Source organism: Zingiber officinale, chromosome 5B, assembly GCF_018446385.1.
Source record: "Zingiber officinale cultivar Zhangliang chromosome 5B, Zo_v1.1, whole genome shotgun sequence".
NCBI lineage: Eukaryota > Viridiplantae > Streptophyta > Magnoliopsida > Zingiberales > Zingiberaceae > Zingiber > Zingiber officinale.
This window is the reverse complement of record NC_055995.1, coordinates 127,115,268-127,122,339: the sequence shown is the minus strand read 5'-3', so window position 1 is coordinate 127,122,339 and position 7,072 is coordinate 127,115,268. Positions and strand designations below refer to the sequence as shown.

The window sequence follows — 7,072 nt, the reverse complement described above, 5'->3', positions numbered from 1 at the left end:
TATCCAGCCAGAAGTATTTTTTAGGCTAATGCGCGGTCGCCCGGATGACCTCCGCAAGAGTCTTGGTGTACCTCCTTCAGGATGTACTCAACGTCTTCTAGTCTGATGCATTTGAGGAGGGGTCGGGAGAAGACCCTCTTGTAGAGCTGGTCGCCAATCAATGCGAACCATCCGACTCTTTTCTTTAGCAAGCGTGTTAGAGTGTATACTGAAAGCCTAAGCTTTTGTAAATATTTATTTTGAATAAAGAATCACATTTGGTCAAATTATCTACATTGGTTTGTAGTTGTTCAATTAATTTATATTGTAGATAACATAGTATGTGGTGTCATATACAGAAGATAATGTTATCAGTACCTTATAAATTATAAACAGTAGCTCACGATCAAAATGGAAATGAACAAACCATTGGAAGGTCGTAGTGTAATTAGGTATTAGTTTATCTTAACTATATAATTACACTAGTACACTTAGAGTGTATTGAGTAGGACCATCAGAGGTCGTTTCTTTTATACTGACTTTATAAAGGAACAAAGACCTCAGTTATTATGGAAGTGTGTGCTCTTAATCCTAATATAATAACAAGCACATATATTTGATATTTATTTCTTTAATTTATCAATGGGTGAGATTTAGCTTGATAAATCAATAAGCCCGATAAGTTGGGAAATGATATCACTTATAGTGTGTGTTGTTGATTATAGAAGGAAACTGTGTCCTAGTGATCTAGGTTGATAATGTCCCCAAGAAGAGCTTATAAGGTTTGTCATGTTAAACCCTGCAGGTGGACTTAGTCCGACATGACGATAAGGTTGAGTGGTACTATTCTTGGACTAAGATATTAATTAAATGAGTTGTCAGTAACTCACTTAATTAGTGGACATTCGACATCTTAAACACAGGGAGATTAACACACTCATAATAAGAAGGAGCCCAAAAATGTAATTTGGGATTGGTGCGGTAGTTCAATAATAGTTCTCTAGTGGAATGAATTATTATTGATAAAATTAAGTTGTGTGTTCGGGGCGAACACGGGATGCTTAATTTTATCGGGAGACCAAAACCAATTCCTCCTCTCGGTCCCTATCGTAGCATCTTATTTATAGAGTACTATACCCACCTATACCCACCTTCATACCCATGTTATAAGGGGCTGGCCAAGATAGCTTGAGGACCAAGCTAGGGCCGGCCAAACCTTGGTCCATGGGTGGCCGGCCCTAGCTTGAACCCAAGCTTAGGTGGCCGGCCCTATTAAATTAGAAAAGAATTTTAATTTTAAAATTTTCTTATGTGGAAGATATAATTTATTGGAGAGATTAAAAATTAAAATATCTCTTTTATAAGTCTCTACAAAAGATTAAAGAAAGAGATTAAATCTCTTTCCTTATTTGTAGATTGGAAGGATATTTTATTCTTTGTAAATTATTCACATGTTGAAAAATTAAAGTTATAGAAATTTCTTTTTATCAACCATGAAGAGATTTTAAAGGGAAATTTTATTTTTTAAAATTTCCGAAGACAAATAAGGAATTTTAATTGTTGATTGAAAATTGCCTTGTTTGCTCACCATGGTGTGGCCGACCATATACACTAAGAAAAGGTTTTTAATTTTAATTAATTAAAATTTTCCTTTTCAATGGCAATAGAGTTAAGGAAGTTTTTATTAAATTTTCCTTATTTGCCAAGGCTAAAGGATTATAAAAGAGGGGGTTTTGGGTGCCTTCAAGGTGAACAACCTCTATTATTTTCTCCCTCTTTTCTTCCTTGGTGTGGCCGGCTCTTCCCTTTCTCTTCTCTCCATCCTTGTGGCCAAAACTCTCTTCTCTCTTGGAGATCAAGTGGTGGCCGGATTCTAGCTTGGAGAAGAAGGAGAGAAAGCTTGCATCCCTTGGAGCATTGGTGGTGTTTTCTCTTCATCCTTGGAGGTGCTCTTGTTTTGGCCGAACCTTGCAACACTACAACAAAAACCTTCATAGACATCGGTTTTCCACCGGTGTCTATTTCATTTTCGACCGATGTCTATGAAGCCGATGTTAAAAGTCTGTCATTTTAGACATCGGGTTAAAACCGGTGTAGTATCACTTAACGACACCGGTCTTCGAATCGGTTATTAACCGGTGTAGTATCACTTAACGACACCGTTTCATCAACGGTGTAAAACCGATGTAATATTGTATGTTAATAACACCAGTTTTGGCAGCGGTAAATGACCGATGTAATATTAGTTAATAACACCGGTTTTGTAGCGGTGGAAGACCAATGTAATATGTATATTTTTTAACAGCACAAATTTGATTTCCGAAACAATGAAAAACCGACAATAACAAAAAAAAATACACAAATATTCACAAATTATACAAATATTCTTCATTCAATAATATCCATAAAATACACAAATATTCACAAATTATATAAATAATCTTCTTACAACAATATCCAAAAAATACCCAAACATTCTTTTTACATCAAAAGCTAGCTAATAGATATCAAAATCAAGGTAGAACATTCTTTTAACACATCAAGGTAGAACCGCACTTCAAATGTAATCTAGCATGCATTCAGCCCACTCGAACCGCACTTCATCAATTTCAACTCTGGAGTACTTGAGATTTGTAAACTGTAAAAACACATAAATCCACCATATGTCAAATAACTAAAACAAATGTATACATGTATCAAATAAAAAAATATAAGATCACAAGTGCTTGTCATAAACATGCTTACCAGCGTGTTGAAACCTATTCTGTGAATGGTGGCTTCGAATGAACTTCACGAGCAAGGCCAAAATTTGCTATCTTCACAAAGTCCTTGGTTACCAATAAGTTCTCTGCAAAGGTTATAATCTAGTTTAATAGAATGCTAACTTCACCAGAATAATTATAGGTGCATAAATCATATTTAACAGAATAAATGCTAATCCTAGATAACAACGTTGTAGGAATAGATCTGTTAAGAGCACACAAATGAATCTTTATAGGGATATTTGGTCAAAAGCGGAACTAAAGAGGTACACCTACCTCCCATGTCAATAAGTCACTTCCTCGAGTTGGATATGGCTTTTGCAAATCTAGCTCCATATAGAAGGTGTAGAGTTTGATATCTTGAAGCTGCAAATCCAATCAGAAGTAGGATTAGCGTGGTAAGCAAGACATTGAAAATCCCATTAATAGACACATATTGGCCATGAGAACCCTTGTTCTTGTAATTGAAATAAGGTGGGGTAGTTGTCATGCCTCCCAAACTTGAATTAAAAGGATATGGAAGAAGACCCCTAAATCCTTCATTTATCCATTGAACTTCCTTAATGTACGAAGGCATAAAAAATGAAGAAGGATAACGATGCCATTCACTTCCGATGCAAAGCATAGTCTCTGTGCATAAAGGCAAGCATTCCATCAAATTTAAAACTATAATCTAATCAAACAATATGCGTAATCAACCAGACTTTCAAAACAAAAATTGTGAATAAAGAAAAAATTTGATCACCTTGAGCATCAATTATGTAGAATTATTTTTCAGTTTTGTTTCCTTTTATTCTAAACACTATTAAAGGTACATAAGAACACTGAAAAAGTAATGATGATCCTTCGAAAAGAGTAGGTAGAGATGTTGCATCTTAAAACTTGATATTGAATTTACTACAAATAGGATATTCTAGTTCAAAATAAAAAAAATTTACCATTTCAAATAACATCGTGATGGCCCAAGTGTTTATATATTTCCAAAGGCACGAATCACTCATTAAGTATAGAGAACGTACGACTATGGGATGCACACAATATAAGGCCAAGAAAAATGAGTCTTAGTCCCTTAGCAATCTGTGTAGATAGACAAGAAGAAATCAAACATAGTATAGTTACTTGCTTAAACAATGAACCATATTAAGATTGGGAGAACATACCATCACAATCAATGAGTCTTCCACTGCATACTTATTGCGAAAAAGATCTGAGAAACTATCAATAATAGCAATTGCTACAATGCAAATAAGTGGATATATTGGATAGATAAATATGTGACACAGTAAAAGATCTAGGAAACTATCAATGAAAGTCGTTGTTGCAATGCCGATAAGTGGATCTATTGGATAGAGAAATCTATGACACAACAAATTAGCCTAGCATAAGACCTAAATTAAGATGTGCATTTATGATTTGCTTACATATCTTGATGAAGATACGTATGCAATGTTAGACAAGATAGTAACTATCATATACAACTACGGACTGAAGAACAAAGTTTGTCAATATGATCCTTCACAATCTATCACTCACCTGGAAAGTAAGTTGACCATTCGCATCACGGTTAGTGCCACATTTCACATTAATAAATTTAACAAAATCATCCAACTCCCGTTCAGCCTCATAATCTTCACCAGCTTTGTTTTCCTTGGGAAAAAACTTCAAGGTAGGATAACCACTAACTCCATACCTGAAATGCAGAAGGCATCCCGCTTAACAAACTAATTTCAGAATGACAAAGTTGAAAATTCTGATCCTCCCACATAGGAAATGACTAAATAGTCTTTAGTATAGTGAATTTTTAGATGGAATCATTCATATCAAACCAAATTATTGCTAACACCCTATCATAGTAAGGATGATATACCAAAAAAAATGACTGAAGAGGACTTCATCATGATAATTTGAGAAATAATAATGATTAAGCACAAAATATAGTAGGTCATAATGCACATTTTTCACACAATTTTCATGTTAGATGAATGTTGGATAAGGTTGGAAGCATTTAGCATTACACTTCTTCTCAAACATCAACGAATTCAAATATTAAATTTGTAGAAAGCAAGAATTGTGAGTGAATCTGATCCTCCTCTCAATCAGATGTTGATTCTGCATTTAAGGTATCAACTGACATCACACTACCACAATTCCCCAAATCTAAATCTAGTACATAGGTGATTAGAAATACAAAACTCTCAGTTTGACAACTATTTAGCAATATGTAAGTTTCAAAATACATATAATTCAATAAATGATACCTACTTTCAACTTACTCTAAATTAACATCATATAATATTTCTCCAAAATCTAAATAGGTAGCAGAACTAATGAAGCATTCAAGGTACACAATTGACTAAATCCACATCAATGAATCAAGTTAGATCTAGTAATCTCATAATTAAAAACATGGCAAATATGACCTTAGGCTAATCTAGGTCTTAAGCCCTGTCTCAACAAAAATACTCACAGGAGCAAGATGCTTGCAGTGGCCACACCTGTTTGAAGATAAGAAACTTAGTCGTCTACAGTGGATAAGGAAAAGTATCTAATGCTACAAATGGAGAGAAAAAAAAGAACCTCAGCAAATACACTAACCATGGATCATAGAATTCAACAAGAACATCTTTATTTACATCAAGAACAATCTGATCAAATGTCCGGAGTCAATACTACTACATTAGAAGGGATAGTTGCTAGTAGTGTGCTACATTTAGACTCAATCACTACATGGCAGTATAGCACACTAGTAGTGTGCTACATTTAGACTCAAAATGATCAGAAAAGATAAAACCAAAAAAGGAATCTGAGCATGTCCTATTCAGTAAAAGAGATGATGCTTCTTGGCCTGATTTAAAACGATGCTAACCTTCCCAATCAAAATAGATTTAGCCTTTTTAAAGCTCGATCCAAGCTTTTCATATTCAGGGGCAAGCTTCTTGTAGTGTCCACACCTGCGACAAAATGGTATTAGAAGGGTTAAAATTATGCAATTAAAATACACACATATGGAGATCCTTTGCTTTAAACTGGATACTTAATGGAGTCTACATTCATCTTCTATAGTCTTGGCAAACAATCAGTTATGAGAATCGACCATATATAGTGCATTTCAAGTGTATCTTCTAAAGAGAAATACAAGTCGCGGTTTCAATTTCGACACAAGAAGAAACAATGGTGAAGAGCAAATAAAAATTTCAACATCAAAGGCACAGAAGTAGGTTTCGATTTCCAAACTATAAGCTAAGATAAATAGGCGTTTTGTCGTCGACAGGCCCAAGTTTAGGCGCAAGTCCAAAATCAAACAACTTGGGGTTGAAGTTTTCATCCAACATCACGTTTGCCGCCTTCATATCCCTGTAAATTACGGGAGGGTTTGCAACATCGTGCAAGTACGTGAGCCCCTTTGCATATTCCATTTTTTGATTGGTCAGTTCACACTTCAATTTTAGGTTTTAGGTTAGGCATAAGAAAAGGTGGGGCAAGGACGAAATTCTTAGAGAATAAGACAATAATCAAATTAGTTTTTTCTATGAGCAGGGGAATCAAAAGACACATAAATCACACACAGAGATACCAACTTCATACATCGAAACCTAAAAGTTGTACTAGGTAAAATGTTTTCCATGGAAAAAGGAAATGCAGGAAAGACCAAAATCTCAAACCTACTTTTGCCTCCTACAAACACTAGTTCATGTTGTCACAACTTACAATCCCTGCAGCAAATGGCTTTCTAAGATGAATAGTATTGACCTCCAAACTATCTAAAACAAGACAAATTAAAGATGAACACTGCCTCAAAATAAGGAGTCCAACCTATAAAACATAATATATCGAGCGTTGTGCAGCTCCATTATTCACACGCAAAAACAAACCTTTTTCTTGAGAACACGGCGCAAAGTGCCTTAAAAGTGAATATTGAAACAATAATTACTCAAATTCCAGCCACAAATGATGAGAAACTAATACAGATGAAGATGGCTATTCACCAATGCAGCGTAAGTGCAATTTTAACCTAAAACACCAAAAGACAGATCTCGGCAGAATGGAAATTCATGCGACGGAAAAAATTTAAACAAAAAGGGAAAATAACGAATTAAATAGATTCCAAGGAGAAGAAGAAAAAACAACTACCTCTTTGAGAAGGGGCCCTCTGAGGTCACAGTGATCTTGCTCCCCTGATAACCATCCTGCTTAAGCTGCTTGATGGCCACAATCTGGTTTCCGAGTTCCGGTGTTCAGACGAAGCCGCAAGATGGCAGAAGTAAGGAGGAGGGGAGAAGGAGTGAGCAACTTGCCTGGTCTGAATCGAGTCGCCCTTTGTAGACTCTCCC

General features: G+C 35.4%; 1 long non-coding RNA gene across 1 annotated transcript; it reads right to left on the bottom strand.

The window, feature by feature from the left end:
• Nucleotides 1-2,563: 2,563 nt before the first annotated feature.
• Nucleotides 2,564-3,197, bottom strand: LOC121987852. The gene is made up of 3 exons (XR_006113737.1): nt 3,018-3,197; nt 2,725-2,827; nt 2,564-2,617 (listed from the first exon to the last, which is right to left on the bottom strand). It is a non-coding gene; the product is annotated as an uncharacterized LOC121987852 (long non-coding RNA).
• Between the last annotated feature and the right edge of the window lie 3,875 nt (nt 3,198-7,072).